Here is an 18,171-nt window from a genome sequence, read left to right as displayed (position 1 = left end):
CCTGCATCAAGAATTAGCTCATGTTTCTTGATTCACTTTCTTTGGAAGTTTGGCTTCTCTGATGAACCACCAGAAGGCGACAGAGAACTGTTGATATTATTAACACAACAGTCAAAGAAATCAACATTTAGCACAAAGTGAACAAACTTAGGTCACGTGCTAACGTTCTGATTCTGATGGAAAAGCCTTTTGTTTTGATTTCTTCAGGATTTTGGCTCAAAAAGACCAATGACAAATGAAACTCCAATAAAGTTGCTTTATAATGAGGAAATGAAATGTTATTTTTATTGAATTATCAAATGGAGACTCAGCTTCAGGTGATAAAAAAGGTTGGTGCTATTTCCAGTTTTAGAAAGAACATGCCTTCTGCACAGTTTGCAGTGAACGTTACTCATTTATGTCAGTTTTTAATGAACTGAAAAACCTCCACACAGGAGACAACAATTAATATATGACAACATATTTTTATTGGACAAATTATAACACTAAATACTTCAGATGTTTTATTTTTTGAACATTTTCCTGATTTATTTAAAGAAAATAGCCTCCAAGTAATTTCTTGGTGTGAACACGTCTTTATTGTCGTCTAACTGTAAACTCCAATTCGAACATGCTGACAAAACAAGGACAGATTTCCTAGAGATTTCCTAATTCTGCTTCCATGTGATCACATGAAAACAGTCCAATGTTTTGGATTCTTCTTCTTCTATATCATTGACATTAAAGCTGCAGCTCTGTCACCAGGAAACAACATGTGACAGGTCCCAGTTTTTGGTGGAACACCGTCTCTGTGATGCTACAGACGCTGCTAAAACACAGTGGATTTCATTCTGTTCTATGGAGAAAAGACTGTTTGATTCATGTCTGATGAATTCATCTTGGAGTATTTATCCTCCACGTCTAGAAGTCCGCTCCGTGAAAATCCTGTCCGACTTTAAAGCGGTCCGTGTTTCCATGGTGACAGAGGGAACAGCTGGTTAGCATCTTTCTAACTTGACTGAACTGAGGGTTGGGGCTTCCAGCACAGAACCAACCTGAGAGCAAATGAACATTCAAATCCTCCACAAGCTAAACCCCATCAGCGTTGGATTGCTGCTGACAGACAGACTTCATTGATGGCATCTTCCGTTCTGGACCTGACGTTTAGCACACCATAGCTGGATTCCAGAGCGCTTTATCAAAGCGCCTTAAGCCCGTTTGGACTCTGGCGCTCCACGCGCTGGATGAATAGTGGCGTTTGGAGGAAGTGCGGCTGCGCAGTCCGTCACTGAACACCGTCACTGCCTGGACCTCTTTCTGGGTCCTAGTGCCCTAAAGGTTACAGCTCCTGGTTCCACAAGAAAAAAGTCCATTCTAGAGGCCACTCTGACGTCATCATCATCAAAGACAGCGTTACCTAGCAACCATACCAAGACCATAGCACCTATAGAGGGAAACACAACAAACCATCAACGGCGGTTAAAGCAGTCAGACGTTTGTTCTGCAGCTCAGCAAAAATCTCTGCTTTAGGTTTTGGGGAGAAAAACAAAGGAAAACACACGGAGAAGGATTCTGCAAAGGAAATCCCAAGTTCTATTGGTAAGTCAGCGTCCTGGAAACATGCTTTGTTGGTTCTGAAGTGGCATGAATGCAGACTTAGATTGGTTTGTTTCCTTGGATTCTTCAGATGGATTCAAGCTGTAAATGTTGTCAGCATAAAGCAAGTTTGGACTAAACTAAAGCAGAAAGTGGCTTTGAAGATGGTCAGGAGAAATGAGGGCTTTTTTCAGGAATTCTGGGAAGAGGAGGACTTCTCCAAACAACCAGAATCTAGGAGGAGGTTTTTTCAGCATTGAGATCAGGATTTAGCATGAGCTTCAATCCCATTTTTGTTCAATCCAAATGTTTACCGTCATATTCAGGAGTTCAACTCTGAAAGCCACCATGACATCATAGACATTAAAGACCCTGTTACCTAGCAACCAAACACAACAAACTGTAGACTATTCAAACTGGACATTTTGGGGCAACAATTCTTTTCTAACTCAAGTTTTTATGAAAAATCCAAATGATGGAAACAGATTGTGTAAAGGAAATGAGGATCTATTGGTGAGTCACAGTCCTGGAAACATGAGTTGTGCTCTGATGAAGACGCCTGATCCAAATGTGGATTTTTGAAATGTTCTTCATGAGATTCAAACTGATTGAAGCTTTGAATTAAAGGTGTCAACACATTTCTGCATTGGATTCATTCTGTTTCAGTGTCTAAGGTTGGTTTTGTGGCAGAAACCAAGTTTTTGTTGAACAGTAGCGTTTGAAAAAGCAGAAAGTGGCTTTGAAGATGGTCAGGAGAACTTCTTTGAAGAGGAGTGTCGTGTTATTAGTTTTCACAAAGGCTCCGGGACGGGTTGTGCTGTAGACTGCTTTATTCAACAGCCGGAAAACAACCACACAGTCCTGAACTCTCCCTAGCGCGCCCCCTCGTGGGCCCGCCTCTCATGACATCTCCTTAACTAGGGTTTTACCCCCAACATGTATAATACCACATCTCCCTTTCTTAAAACAAAACAAAGGGCATTTATACATCTTTACTTGTGTGACAAAATCAACGACATTCCTTTTTTTCAAACCATCCCATTCTAATAATCTCAAAAATCCTTATTTACTCTCTTTGTTTTTTTTTTCATTCACAAGTTAAGTCTATCTGGTTTCCTGACCACCCTTCCTGACCTTGTACGGACAGTCTCTGTGTTATTTTCTCCACTGTGTGGTGTCTGGTCTGTTGGAGCTGGAGTAGGTGTATCTTCTCCCACAGGTTCATCAACAGGTTTGACTCCCTCGCCGTCGGTCTGCATTGACACCAGGTGGTGTCTGTTTCTTCTCAGTGTGCCCTGAGGCACTTTGATGCGATACGAGCGAGGAGCCTCATGCGCAGAAATCACTGTACCTTGAGCTCTTGCATCTGTGATCCAGACCTCTTGCCCAGGAACGAGTGGTTCAAGGTTTCTCGCTTTGTGTCGCTTGTCAAAGGTTCTTGCATCTCTCCACCTCTTCTCCCTTTCTTTGGCTCCCAACGCGTGGTAGTCAGGCAGAGCTGGATCCAACAGGGACGGCAGGGCAGGAACAGTATTGCGAAGTCGACGCCCCATTAACAGCTCAGCAGGACTGTAGCCGTTTTGTAGAGGTGTTGCTCTGTATGCAAGCAAAGCACGGTACGGATCAGAAGACTTTTTCAACAGTCTCTTAACAGTCTGTACAGCGCGTTCGGCCTCTCCATTACTTTGTGGAAACCTGGGGCTGCTTGTTACATGTTCAAAGCCGTAACATGCTGCAAAAGCCTGAAAATGGCTACCTGAGAACTGCGGCCCGTTATCTGTCACAAGAACCTCAGGAATGCCATGACGTGCAAAAATTGACTTCAGGTGCACCACCACATCCATGGACCGTGTATTGGAGAGCTGTGCAATTTCCACAAAACGGGAAAAATAATCCACGACGAGCAGATATTCTTTGCTGTCCAGTGCGAACAGATCAGCTCCGAGTCTTTGCCAAGGCCTGTCCGGTATCTGACTTGGCATCAGTGGCTCTTTAACATTGGTTCTCTCTTGGATGCAAGTGCGGCATCTTAACACCATGTCACTCAACTGATTACTGAGCCCCGGCCACCATACTGTTTGTTTGGCCCTCTCCCTGCACTTTGTCACGCCCATGTGTCCTTCATGCAATTTTTCTAACACATCCTTACGCAAAGCCGATGGGATGACTAACCTTGTGCCCCGCAGCAGCAGTCCATCGTGCACCGCCAGTACCGCTTTTTCAGCCCAGTACTGTTTCAACACCCCCTGCAGTCTGTTTTTATCCGGCCACCCATCTCTGCAGAACTCCATCAGCGCAGCACATGCACTGTCTGCTTTCAGATGATCACGAAGGTTGCTCAGATAGTCTCCACTGACAGGTAGGTTGCTGATGACAGAGTCCACATAGATGTTAGTGTCCTCTAGCAGGCTTGTACCGGTGTGTGCTCTTGATGCTCTGAGGGGGGCGCGTGACAGGGTGTCTGCTGTCCATAAGTTTTTCCCAGCAACATGCGAGATTTTATAGTTGTAGCGCATGAGCCTCATTCTAAATCTTTGGATCCTAGGTGGAAGGTCGTCTAGCGCTTTGCCACCCAGCAGACTCACCAAAGGCTTATGGTCAGTTTCCAACTCAAATGATCTGCCCAGAACAAAGCAGCTGAACCTTTCACACGCCCATGTCGAAGCCAGCGCCTCTTTCTCCACCTGAGCATATCGCTGCTCAGTCGCCGTCATCGCCCTGGATGCAAACGCCACAGGCGCCCACTCAGCATTGCTTTTCTGCAGCAGAACCGCTCCCAGTCCAAAAGAGGAAGCATCATCTGAGATTTTCAGCACACTGTTTGGGTCATACAGTGTGAGCACTGGTGGTGATGAAAGTTCTTTTTTTAGTCTTTCAAAAGCTGTCTGCTGCTCTGGTCCCCAGTACCAATGGTTCTTTTTCGACAGCAGATCTCGCAAAACCTTGTCTTTCTCTGCCAGATTTGGTATGAACCGCCCCAACTGGTTCACCATGCCCAGGAAACTCCTCAGTTCACTGATATTGGTGGGTGCACTCATCTCCTGAACTGCACTTGTCTTTTCTGGGTCTGGCTGGACCCCTGCTGCTGAGATCACATGACCCAAAAATCTGACTTTGTGGCATGTGAACTCACATTTATCGATGTTTAGTGTGATGCCTGCCTTTTGTGCTTTCTCCAGCAACGCATGCAGCCGCACATCGTGCTCTTCCTGGGTCTTGCCCCAAACCAGAATGTCGTCCATGTGACACAGCACACCTTCAAGGCCGCTGGTCACCTCAGTCACCATCATTTTCTGAAAATGTTCTGGGGCTGATGCAATGCCAAATGGCAACCGATTAAAATAGTAGCGCCCAAAAGGTGTTATGAAAGTGGTGTACTTAGCAGACTCCTCTGTTAATGGCACCTGCCAGAAGCCCATGTTGGCATCCAGTTTGCTAAAAACTGTTGCACCTGCTAGCATCCCTAACGTGTGCTCAACGGAAGGCAGGATAAACTTTTCTCTGCGAACTGCTTGGTTCATGTTATTGAAGTCCACACAGATACGTACTGCACCTGATTTCTTAGGGACCACTACCATCCCTGCACACCATTCAGTGGGATCTTCAACTTTGGTGATGACGCCCATTTTTTCCATGCGGTCTATCTCCTCCTTCACTTTGCCCATGAGAGGTAGAGGGACCCTGCGTGGAGTCTGCAGAGAGAAGGGCACAGCATCTGGTTGCAGTTTGATTGAATACGGCCTCTGCACAAGGCCTAGACCGCTACACAGGCGGGGATATAACTGTTTCACCGTCTCCACGGTGATGTTGTCGACTCTGGACACAAGCTGAAGCTGTTTTATAGCTGGTAACCCCAGCAGGGCAGTATGAAGATCTTCCACTTCATAAATGTCCTCTGAGGCTGTCTTTTTCCCACTGCGCAGTGTTTCTTTTGAAACCCCCAGGACGTGAAGCACGTTGCCACCTGGTCCAAACAGCAGACGCTTTGGCTTCACCAGATGCTTTGCAGCTTCTTCTCCTGTTATTTCCCAATAAACATCGGCGGGTAGGGCAGTAACATCAGCGCCAGTGTCTATTTTGAAGCACACTTTCTTGTGTCTTACTTGAAGCTGCACCGACCATGGGTCTGCACCAGCATTAACAGTTCCCAGAAAAAAGCCTTCTTCCTCTGCAGTCACTGCATTCACAGACTTTAAATTGCTTCTGCAAACTTTGCCATAATGTCCTTTTTATCCACACGTGTGACATGCAGCTTCTTTTGCAGGACATTCAGATTTTGCATGTGAGGGCACCTTCCCACATCTTTTGCAGGTTAGCTTTTGAGCATGAGGTGGACGTGCATTTTGTCTGAACTTGGTCTGCATTTGTGACTGTGCTTGAGCCTTAGCAGGAAATCTGGGCTTTCTGTAGTTCTTAGCTTGAACAGCATCGACATTTGAGCACTTAGCACTGCTGCTTTCTCCTCTTAAGTCTGACTGCTGTCGCCTAACTTCTTCAGATTGCCTAGCTTTTATGATGGCAGTGTCCAGGGTTAGTCATCTAGCTGCAGCTTTTCAGACAGGGCTGTGTTTCTCAAGCCAACCACTAACCTGTCGCGGATCAGTTCATCGCGTAGCTGTCCATAGTCACAGTGTTCGGCTAGCCCATAAAGCGCCGTTATGAAGGAATCCACAGTTTCCTCCGACTGCTGCACACGCCGATTAAACTTGGCTCTTTCATAAATTACGTTCTTCTTGGGCACAAAGAACGAGTCTAGCCCGGCTCTTACCGCTGCATACTGTTTCCTTTCATCCGCCGTTAGCGTTAGCCCTCTCAGCACGTCTTCTGCTTCGTCCCCCATGCAGTAAACCAACGTGTTTACCTGGTTTTCTTCCGACGTCGCGTTAAGGTTGCTTGCGAGCCGAAAGCGCTCAAAACGTCTTATCCATCGCTCCCATTCTTGTGGTTTTGTGAAGTCAAACGACTCAGGAGGTTGTATGGTAAACGTAGCACATGGGGTAGCTTGCGGCGCTGCCATTTCGTCCTCCGACATGCCCTGAAGTTGCCGTGCTCCGCCGGTCTCTTTTTTTTTTGTTGTTGTTGTTCAGTCAGTTCAACAGTATCCCACTTCTGTCACCATGTCGTGTTATTACTTTTCACAAAGGCTCCGGGACGGGTTGTGCTGTAGACTGCCTTATTCAACAACCGGAAAACAACCACACAGTCCTGAACTCTCCCTAGCGCGCCCCCTCGTGGGCCTGCCTCTCATGACATCTCCTTAACTAGGGTTTTACCCCCAACATGTATAATACCACAAGGAGGACTTCTCCAAAAAACCACAACCTTAGAGGAAGTTTTCTGAGCATTCATAGAATGCTTTTCAAATGACTCATCATTTTCCACAAGAAGCTAATGAGTTTTTCCAAATGCATGCTGGATATTCTTAGTTCTAGCTTGGAAAGCACTTTGTGGGATTTCCCTGGAAAACCTGCTTTATCAATCATTTTGGTCTCTTTTTCTTCTTCTAAGTTCCAGCTTGGTGAGTGTGCAGGTCGCCATGGCAACCAGTGTCCAGGTCAAAGGGAGGACCACGGCCATCCAGTCTCCAGGCTTTTGGATTGATTTGGATTTGATAAACATTTGTTTCCCACATTTTAATAGTAGAATTCAACACGGGACATATAGTGGATTGTAAGAATAGGAACAAAAACAGCAACAACAAAATAATCCTCCTCCCCTTAAAACATGCATTTGACTCTGAACAAGTCTAAAACAAATCCAAGCAAAGACCAGCGCTGGGGCTCCTGCTAGTTTCTTTTAGAAGAGCCTGCCTCTTCAAAACATAGAATGTTCAAAAACTAGAGCTAAAAATGTCTGTTGGTAGATTTCTGGATGTTGGCCGTATCCCAGCGAGCAAGACCAAGTCAGCCCCAGATGGTTTCAAAGTGTCAAGTTGTGTCATTGAAGTTTGAATAATTTTAAATTGAAAAAATAAATAAATTTCATCCTTCAGTTTTTCTGCCTCTGTTCTACATCAAAACTCAAATAATTCATCATTTAACAGGTTACTCTATTTTACTCTATTTTCATTTTTGTCCTTTATAACAATTTTTACACTAAAAATAATGAAGATAAAAACGAACGACAGCACCGTGGTTGAACTCGGCCAAGTTGCCAACTGTCAGATGTGACAAATCAGTCGTAGAAATAACCTCTGAGCTAAACCGATGCAAATGCAAGTGTGAAACAAGAAGATATAATGATGACGTCTGCTGACTTCACATTAAAAGAAATTCTGTTCCAAATACAACAAAATAAAAATGCAAAAGAAAGAACAATTTTTGTTAGAATTACAGATCCACCTCTATTATTTTTTTTTCGATTTTAGAATTGTTAAAACTTGATGACTTTAATAATAAATAAAGTAAATGCATAACGTAAAGACATCAAGGGATAGAATTATTACATTTTTTTCACCCAAAAACATGAAAAGACGTAACGTCACTTTTTCTACCAATAGTTTATGTCATAATTTTCATATTATTTCAGTTCATGAGGAGCGGTGTTGTCCAGAAAATACATTACTCTTCCTTTTCTTTGGCTTACATATGACAAGAAGACCTGGCTGAAGACGACAAAATGGCGCCCTAACATCATCCAATTAGTTATATCGCTAGAGGAAACATCACGTGTTTCCTCATGGGAGGAGAGCACCGCCATCTTGGTGAGGTCAAGTTACTACTGCAGTGCAATGAGTCCATGAAGGAGGAAGGCAGAACATTTCACAGGTAGGTATTTTAATTTTTTCTTTTGATGCTGCAGGGGCTTCATTAGTCATATACATGTTGACATGCATGATGCCCCAGGGCTATTATCAACATGTAGGCATGATGTACATATAATTGGCTGTCGACATAAATGTACATTTTATTTTGCTAAATCTGTATACAGCATACTAGGCTAGGTTTTCAATGGATTCAGAATTAAGGAAAAAGTGGATCTTAGCAATAAAAAGAGCTAACCCAGATGGATCACTGTGGTACCAACTAGAAATACAGTCTGGATATGTTAGAAACATTTGTGAAAACACATTTTGATGAGGGCCAGACTGTTTGATTGAAACCCGACACCATAGCATCTGTGTTACACAAATTGATCACTCACATGAATTAGTATAAATCGATTGTTTTCCTTTTCTTTTTTTTTTTTTAGGGTAAATCTATTGTTCACTTTTGGACTTCTTTTGAATATTAATTTTTTAAATTATCATTATTAATAGACTTATTTTTACATTTTTATTGACTTATTATTTATTTATTGTTATTATTTATTGTTTTTATTGACTTACTATTGATTTATTGTCGTTATTATTATTATTATGGACTTATTGTTTGGTTTTTCCTAAATAATTTAAATTACATGTCAAAGAAGTCTAAAACTTCTAAATGTTTACAAATTATTTTTAAAAATTCTTTGTAATAAGTTTTTGATTTGTAAGAAGACCTGCAACAATGCATTAAATATAATATATTCACAAATATGTATAAATGTAAAAATATATATAGCATATAAAAGCTACTTAGACACCACTAAAATCAATAGAAATCATTGTCATGTGGGCGCCGTCGACCTCACCAAGATGCCGTCGCGCTCCGCCACCGTGGGTCAGGCTTGTGAAATTGAAATAACTCATTGACATCATCAGCCAAGTTCACGTCCTGTTCCCTCTTCTCCAGTTTGGTCGAAAATTTATTTTTTTCAAGAAAGACTAGTCACACACAAATATTGTTTGTGAAAACTGTCCATTTCTCCTTTATTTGCCTGCAAAGTTTAAAAAAGGAGTCTTTTGCCGTTATCGACATGATAATATGAGTGACAGATAACACTCCAGACCAGCTGGTGGCGCTAAAGCACCATGACACTGTTAGCCAAACAAAGAAGAAGAACAGCACGAGGCGCTAGCAGCGTTAGCTTGTTAGCAGGCTAGCAGCGTTAGCTTGTGTTGAGAGGACGGTGTTGTTTGTTTGTGGGGAGTTTGAGCTGAAGATCGGAGCAGGAACCATGTCTTCAGAACCTCAGGAAGGTTCTGTCAGAGAACAACTTTCTGCTGCTGGAGGAACCATCGTCCAGAACGAGGAGGAGCTCTGTCGTCAGCGCAGACTGCTGGATTGATAGCAGCTGGAACCCGCAGCTTCAACTCCACATAGTTGGTATGTGATTAACCCTTTATAGGGCACTCATTGAAATACTCTAAAATTCAACCTTAGAGTGTTATTGGAGAACAAAACAAGACGTCATATCATTGGTGACATTTTTCAATTTTTTTTATTTTCATGTAGAAAATCAATGCCAATGAAGTTACCATATTTGGTCACTTGCCCGTAAGTGGGAAAACAAATTCCAATAAGTATACATATATATATATATATATATATATATAAATATAAGAAAAACACATTATGTATTTGAACATTTGAACATCACTTTTAGAACATAAACGTGATAATAACAAAAAGTGCTAATAACAAAAGTGTTGAATAGACCCTCACACAACTGTGTGTGAGGGTCTGGGAATGTCCTGGTTGTGGGTGGGTGGGGCGAAGTCGGGGTCTGACACACCATCATCTTGATCCTCATCAACATCACTAATGTCAGGGTGGACTGGCACAACAGCAGTCTCCCTCCTCTTGCCATAAAAAATTGATGGAAACTAAAAATTAAACACATGCAATAAAACAACTTTCATAACATCATAAACTGACAAAAATCACTCTTTATAACTATTCATAAACAAAAAACAGTGTTTAAATTCTCCCTGAATCACTGTATAGTGATATAAAACATTTGGCAACATTAAAACATAATATAAGTTGTATTTCTTTATTTGTAAAGAAAATGCACTAATATGGTTTGTTAGATGCATAGGGCATATGTCCAAAAACAGACATACCAAGTAAAATTTTGTTTTTAGTGAATAGGGCGTATGATCAAATATGGTGCCTGCATTTTTCATGCCGTATTTTCACTCATTTCAATAAATTCTCCGCAAACAACTTATATGTCAACACTTAAAGGCCCGTACACACCGGGACGAATATTCGCCAGGCGTTATTCGCCAGCGTTTTTCGCCACGTTTTTTGTGTTCACACCCAGGCGATTTTCGCTGACGATGAGTGGAGTGAACATGCAATTTCATTCCCTGACATTAGATGGCGCTTAATGTAAAACAGAAATACTCCTGTACACAAGGTGGCGCTGCGCAACTTTACGCTTTTGAAAGTCGCTTTTCACTCAGAAGAAGAGAGCAAGTATTTACACGCTTGTCAGAATCAAACAAAGAAAACATGTATATTTCAAGCACCAGTAGCTCCAACTGGTACTTGGTAAGGGGATATTTTAGAATGTCCGTCATTATTGCTTCGCGGCTGTGTGTAGACGCTACTTGGCGTCTATCTTCTTCGCTGGTATGTGTGCAAGGCAGTTTTGTGTTTGAGCGCCCCCAAGTTGTGTTTTACTGTAACTTCAGAAGCTCCAGACACGTGAGCAAAAGCGCCATTCTCATTGGTCGAGTAGAAAACGAACCCGAGGCGTTTTTTTTTTTTTGACGCTTTAACGCCTGGCGTTTTTTCGCGTCGGTGTGCACACTCTCGTTGGTGCCCTTTGTTTAGTCACGAGGCGTTAAACGTCGGCGAAAATCGCCGGCGAAATTCGTCCCGGTGTGAACAGGCCTTAACACAAGTATTCAACAATAAAATGTATGAGTTTCATCAACTTACCATGGTTAGTTTTGACGATTCCTTTGAAAATGTCCAGTGAACTGAGCTGCAAAAGCAACTTTTTCTGATTTTGCAGAGAAAGGGAAATTTGATGTGACCCTGCTCTCTGCTGATTGGTCAAGTTGCACAATTGAGTAACCTATAATGTAGAATGATCTTTGCTGAGTCATGGGTAAAGATCCCATGACTCTTGAACTCACTGAGACGGGGGAAGGGCGTGATAAGTAACAGGTGCGGAAATTACCAAAAACAGTCACTTGCCCTATAAAGGGTTAAACATTTTAAATTCTTTGGATTGATCTTTATGTCACTGGAAAGGGATTGTTGCGGTCTCGTCCTGCTTTCGCAGATTCAGGTGGTTCTCGACGTCCAAAAATGAAATATGCAGAAATGAAAAGACACACAAGAGTCTGGATGAATTTTCAAACCTTTTCCAAAAGGGGAGAGGTGGAGAAACACGACCTGTTAAGCTCTGTGGCTGTCCTCTCTCTGTCCTCAAGGCTAAAAGGCTTTTTTATTATTCAGTAAGGGAAGATGTAAACATACTAGATACTTCATTAGAATGGTGTGCTTTTGTCTAGTCTGCATTGCAGGTGTCGTGGCTCCATAAACACTCCAGTACAGAAAGAAAACAGACCAAAATTTATAAATGCATGACAGAAAAATAAACTTCCTGGTTGAGTGAACGTCAAAATGAAAAACAAAAAGACAAAGACGCCCCCCTGCTGGTTCATCCGCGCTGTGATTAAAAAATCCCACACCATCACAGCGCTAGCCATAAAGTGAAAGAGAGAGCATCAAGACAACTAAGCTGGCGCATTGAGGAACTGAGTGAGGAACTTTACAACTGCACAGGCGCAATTCTAACCGAGTGATCCCGCATTTTACAACTACCTGCTATCCTAACTGAGCGGTGATCCTACATGGTCAATTCCCCTTTGCACGCTTGCTTGGGTTTGCGTGCAGTGTTAAGGGGTGCTTTCATCACTTGGGGGGTGGTGTTCAGGGGTGTGTTTGTCACTTGGGGGCAGTAACCTTTCTGGTTGATCTGATTGGCCGAAATTTGCTGGTCAAATCCGGCAAAGCAGCGGGCGGGACTTTCTTATTGAAGCTGTATAGAAAAGAAACGGTGGCTGTAACGTGAATTAAAACGTTAACAAATGCAGTGATTTAACATGAAAAAAACTTACAGCATAGAAAAACCCGCTGCACTTTCTCACCCTGGTCTTAGGCCGTTGGTTAAGGTTTTAATCGACGTTACATCCGCCATTTTTTTTTATTAAAGCATCTAACACAAACAGGAGTGGCGAACAAGTTTGATACAAAGAGCCGAAATTTCTATCTGTGAGTCAAAGAGCCACACCACACACTGACCTGCCAGACACAAACACACAATTAAAGCCATATTATTTACCAAATATTCCTCTCCTTACAATACAGCAGCACTGGACTAAACAGCCCAGTTTCAGTTATGGGTGTTTTTTCTTAACATGAAAACATACCGGTAAAATGCTGGTGTGTGTTTTCAAAAGGCAGTGGGAGCAAAACTGAGTTTGTTGCTAAGTTGCTCCTCAGCAACAGAGGTTGTTTGCTAACCACGCCCACATTCCTTATGTCAGTATTCAGTGTTTTTCATTATGTTCAGTTCCGGCCATGGATGCATGCATTCGATTTTCACAGTATTTCATTGAAAAACAGGCAAGTTTAAGAGTATATGGCGTTTCATCACTGGGGCGTAAAGACAACTGAGCGGGTGTATTCAGGAACAGAGTGAGGAACCTATCTCAAAAATGCCCCCTTAACCTGGCGCGCAAACACAGGCGAGCCTGCAAAGGGGAAGTGAACGCTGCAGGATCACCGCTCAGTTACGATTGCAGACGTGCAGTTGTAAAATGCGGGGGTCACTCGGTTAGAATTGCGCCTGCGGTTGTAAGGTTCTCTCACTCAGTTCCGGAATACACCTGCTCAGTTGATTTTGCGTTCTTTCACTTTATGGCAGCCATGCAACGCCATAATAGTACACCACTTTTAGCGAGCTCATTACGTGGACAGCATTTCAAATCTACAATTTATAATTGCCACATTGTTTCCATGGTTGCTTCCTATTGACGCCTGAGAAGTTGTAAGATGATTGATAAAAATCCCAAGGAAGAGGTTTCGTTTGCATTTGGTCCTCAAGGTGCTCTTTTTTTGAAAATTCAAGATGGCGGCCTCTTCCTGGGATCAAAGGTCGATGAAACTCCAGAGGTGATTGTAGACTTAAAGTAATGGCATGAGCATGATATTTTGTGAAAATCACAAGGAAATAAAGTTAGTTATTTATTAATGTGGAAAAACATGAAAATCGCCTCAGATTATTGTACAAAATGGCTGCCAAACCGTAGGTCATGTTGCCATCCCATAATGATCATAAAACTTGTGTTGTAGTTCAAAGCTTTGTGAGCATTTCAATGTTTGAATGGTGTCTCTAGCGAAAAGTATGTTGAAGCTGTAATAAATGAAGTGCTTACCCCTCCCTCACTCTGTTAGTGGTTGGGAGGTAAACAAGGCACAGACAGCTTTCCATTGCAGCCTGTTGAATAGCAGCTCTGCTCTTGCTACCGCGTTAAGAGTGACCCAGCTCGCCCATACTTCCTTTCCCCGTTCTCATGCCGTCTTCCTCTACGCCCCAAAACGATACATTAGGCACACCACCTCATAGGGCGCCCCCTACACTTTAGAGAAAATTTAATACTTGTAAGCGCGCCCTATGATCGTGAAAGAAATACAGTTAGATTACATCAAAGACCTGTTTGGCATTAAAGACCTGTTTGCACCATTTATGAATTACTTTTCTGCAGTTTCAATTTATTTAAGAAAGTATTAAATAAATTATTAAGACAACATTTTTTATTATTTTCAGCTGGTTCAGCATACAGGTTATTGACTGACACAGCTCTCCTCATTGTGGGGAGGTTTAGGGGGGGCCTTTTTCAGCACAGTGTTGTGCTGCTGTGCTAAAGAAAACAGAAGCAACTTCTTTTAAAAAAAAGCACTTCATTGGCAATATTACCAGTAAGTTAACTTAACAAACAATGGTCCTTCAGGGGCTCCTTCTCAAACATTTTGGAGGTTGTGTTGTAGATAAGCATTCACAGTCACAGGTACGTTATCTTTTAGAAAGGTTTCCTGGATTTTGTGTTTTAAACTAAGGAATTTCATTATTTAAAGTAAAATTGTAAATTGTCCATATTCTGACTGAGTCTATTCAAATTTTTATTGGTGCTTAACAACACACAAATCCTCAAAACATATAAAAGGGCCTCTTGTGTTTCTGCAGTCCTCCCCCAGCACTGGAGTACTGAAGAGGAGGATCCCTGCAACCCGCAGAGGAACTTCAGAGTGGAACAAGAGGAACCAGAACTTCCACATTATAAAGAGGAACTGCAGGAACCAGAACCTCGACATTATAAAGAGGAACAGGAAAAACAAGTACCTCCATATTATAAAGAGGAGCAGGAGGATCCAGAACTTCCACAATTTGTAGATGAACATGGGGTACCAGGACCATCACAGATTAAAGAGGAGCCAGATGACCTCTTCATCAGTCAGGATGAAGAGAAGCTTGATCTGAAGCAGGAGACTGATAACTTGATGGAGATTGCTACTTTTGAGGAAGATGAGAACAGTGAAGCAGATCTAAAAAATCAGCAAAGCTTTAATGTTAAAAGTCAGGATGAAGAAGGAAACCAACATGAAGAATCAACATCAACTACAGATGAAGAGACAGAATCAACATCAACTACAGATGAAGAGACAGACCCACAGAACAGAGATCAGAGGAAGAAAAGAGACAGAAGTCATGTCCAAAGTGTGGACAGCTCTCACATGTCAGAGACTCAGTGTAAATTTGATGTTAGAAAAAAGCCAAAGAAGGCAAGTTTGGGTAAGAAATGTAAACAATCTCCAAATGAAGAAATACTTTCTTTTTTCAAATCCGTTGAAGACTCAAGAATAATTTCTAACCCGTCTGACTACATGGAAACTGGGTCTGATGAAAGATGTTATATCTGTACAGAATGTGGTGAAAGCTTTGGTAACAAATCTCTGTTCAGAATTCACACAAGAATCCATGCAAAATATAAGCGATTTTCTTGTAAAGAATGTGGAAAAAGTTTTAGTAACAGATCTGATCTCAGTAGGCACATGAGAATTCACACAGGAAAAAAACCTTTTTCTTGTAAAGAATGTAATAAAAGTTTTAGTCAAATATCTAATCTCAGTAGACACATGAGAACTCACACAGGAGAAAAGCCTTTTTCTTGTAAAGAATGTAAAAAAGGTTTTAGTCAAATATCTCATCTCGAAACACACATGATAACTCACACAGGAGAAAAGCCTTTTTCTTGTAAAGAATGTAAAAAAGGTTTTAGTCAAATATCTCATCTCAATAGACACATGAGAACTCACACAGGAGAAAAGCCTTTTTCTTGTAAAGAATGTAATAAAAGTTTTAGACGTATATCTAGTCTCAAAACACACATGAGGAGTCACACGGGAGAAAAGGCTTTTTCGTGTAAAGAATGTAAAAAGAGTTTTAGAGATTTATATTGTCTTAAAAGGCACATGAGAACTCATACAGGAGAAAAGCCTTTTTTCTTGTAAATAATGTGATTCAAGTTTTAAGTTGCAGATCTATTCTTAAGACACACATTAGAACTCACAAGTCTTTTTCTTGACAAACAATAGCTGCGTTTACATATTAGGTATTCATCTTCTCTACATCAAAAGCAAAAAAAGTAATGGATCAATAAGTTTCAATATTTGTGTAATGATTCTAGACAAGTTCTAAGTTTTACTGCTGACAAATATGTACCATTTTTTGTACAAAATGAATTGTTTTAGATGTACCTGCAAATAGAAATGAGTTGTTTGTTTTGTTTCATCAGAACTAAATCTTGAATGTCTTCATTATGGTTGAAATGTTTTTTATACATCTTTAATTCTAACACTTTTAATGTGATCAGTGAACATTTAATAAATATTTAAACACAAAGTAGTGACTGCAGTGTTTGTTAGGTCAAGTAACCATTTACTAGAGATAAGTATTGTTAAGATTATATATATGGTTCTTCTCTTATTGATATTGCTTTATTCTTATTGATACTTTTCTGTGTAAAAACAAGGATGGAGAAGACAAACAACAATCTTTGTACAGTAAACCCTTGTTTTACGCGGGGGTTAAGTTCCAAAAGTCCGTGAAGTAGAAATCTCTATTTTTTTCCCAATTATTATACAATTAAATACTCTATAATACATTGAAAAGAGAACAAACTATTTTACAGGCTCAAGCATTTGTTTCACAAATAAAAGTACTTTAGAAACGTTTTTCAACAAATAACTTCTGTACTGTACTGTTGAATCATAATTTTAATAATCAATGTGAACAGAAGGCTTCAAATTGCGGAGATTAATCCCACCCACCGCGACCAGGGTAATTGAATTAAACGGGAGAAAATTTAAAATGATTATGAAAAAAAGTACAGTGGGACAAATAGTGACTCAGGTGTATATCACTGCTATTCAGACTGAGCCGCTTCATCCTGTCTCCGCTCAGCAGTGTTATCTTCTTTTGAAGCCTGCGGTGCAGATGTGTTTGTTCGGCACCACCAGTGTGTGTTACTCAGTGAATGGAACTGTGACTGTAAAGCGCTTTGGTCCTTGTAGGCTCCTTTGGCGGCTGGGTAGCTCTGGGTTGGAAGCTACCATGCAGGAAACCAGGGTTCGATTCCCGGAGGGGAATGAGCAATGGTACTGGGGGCAATTACCATATCAATGGTAATCAACAACAATTAACATCACCCAGTGAGGGTCCTTAGGCAAGACCCTTAACACTACCGCCTCCCGGTTTCGGCTGCAGCTCACTGCTCCCCAAGGGGATGGGTCAAATGCGGAGAAAGAATTTCCCTTCGTGGGATAAAATACAGTGTATAAAAAAAAAGATAGAAACAAGCTATATAATGATACGCTATTACGTATAAGACCAAACTTAAAAAACACTCTGACACAGAGAGCAGAAACAGACACACTTAAATAGAGTACAAACAAATTAGCCTAAAGTGCAGACAGCTGAGTACCACTCATGGAGAGCCAAAGAAGAGGAGGCGGAGCCTCCAGGAGAACCCAAAGCCACAACAGGTAAAATAAAACAGGGATGTATTCCAGAAAGCATGTTATGCTAGCTCCCACAGTAAGTTTGAGGATAAGGAAGTTGATAACCTCAGCTTTCGGTTCCAGAAATGGAGGTATGTTTCAGGGTATGTCAAGTTGCCATAGCAACTCATGCTCTGAACATAACCTGGTCCGGAGCAGGTTTAGTTGAAGGTTACTTTGTTTTCAGAGAGGTGAAGCAGCATGGCGTGTCCATTTGAAGATGATGAAGTTAAGTTAAAGACAAATAATGAGCTTCTCAGTCCAAATGCAGTCAAATCTGTTCTTGCTCCTGTCTCTGGTGTGAAGAGGAGCAACCATTTCTCCTCTTCACATGGACTTTCAGGGATGAAGATCCAGCGTTCACAGAGGATGATGGATTCTCAGCAGCTCCACACATTTTCAGCTCCCAGAGCTAAAAAGTGGATTTCAAACATCCCAGAGTTTCAGTAAATGAGTTTTCTTCTGTTTCTTAGCAAACTAACTGGGATTTGTTGAATCTACGTCCTGAAATCTCCAGAAATGTCCACAGTTGATCCAAGTGAGTTTCAGCTGGAATGATCCAAGTTTCCAAAAGCTTCAGTCTGGATCTTATTCTAGTGAGAGATGAACTAAAAAGAGCTGCTGCTCATTTGATTGTTGCTGCTTTACT

At 41.5% G+C, this 18,171-nt stretch overlaps 2 protein-coding genes and 1 long non-coding RNA gene across 7 annotated transcripts in view; 2 read left to right on the top strand and 1 right to left on the bottom strand.

The window, feature by feature from the left end:
• The window catches only part of LOC144986665 (NACHT, LRR and PYD domains-containing protein 12-like), a 515,000-nt gene that overhangs the window by 88,191 nt on the left and 408,638 nt on the right, over positions 1–18,171 (bottom strand). The gene's annotated exons all lie outside the window — the stretch shown is intronic.
• LOC101164420 (uncharacterized) overlaps positions 1–18,171 on the top strand; it is a 736,165-nt gene that overhangs the window by 686,967 nt on the left and 31,027 nt on the right. The gene's annotated exons all lie outside the window — the stretch shown is intronic.
• On the top strand, positions 1,435–16,365 carry LOC144988260 (uncharacterized). Of its 3 annotated transcripts, none has more exons than XR_013652117.1 (4): positions 1,435–1,578; positions 8,174–8,342; positions 8,519–9,764; positions 14,650–16,365. It is a non-coding gene; the product is annotated as an uncharacterized LOC144988260 (long non-coding RNA). The 3 variants fall into 3 exon arrangements; XR_013652116.1 differs by having other exon boundaries at positions 8,171–8,342; XR_013652115.1 differs by lacking the exon at positions 1,435–1,578 and having other exon boundaries at positions 8,065–8,342.

The sequence above is a fragment of the Oryzias latipes genome, chromosome 2 (assembly GCF_053564925.1).
Source record: "Oryzias latipes strain Hd-rR chromosome 2, Olatipes_Hd-rR_3.1".
Taxonomy (NCBI): Eukaryota; Metazoa; Chordata; class Actinopteri; order Beloniformes; family Adrianichthyidae; genus Oryzias; species Oryzias latipes.
This window is presented reverse-complemented; position numbering and strand designations above follow the sequence as displayed.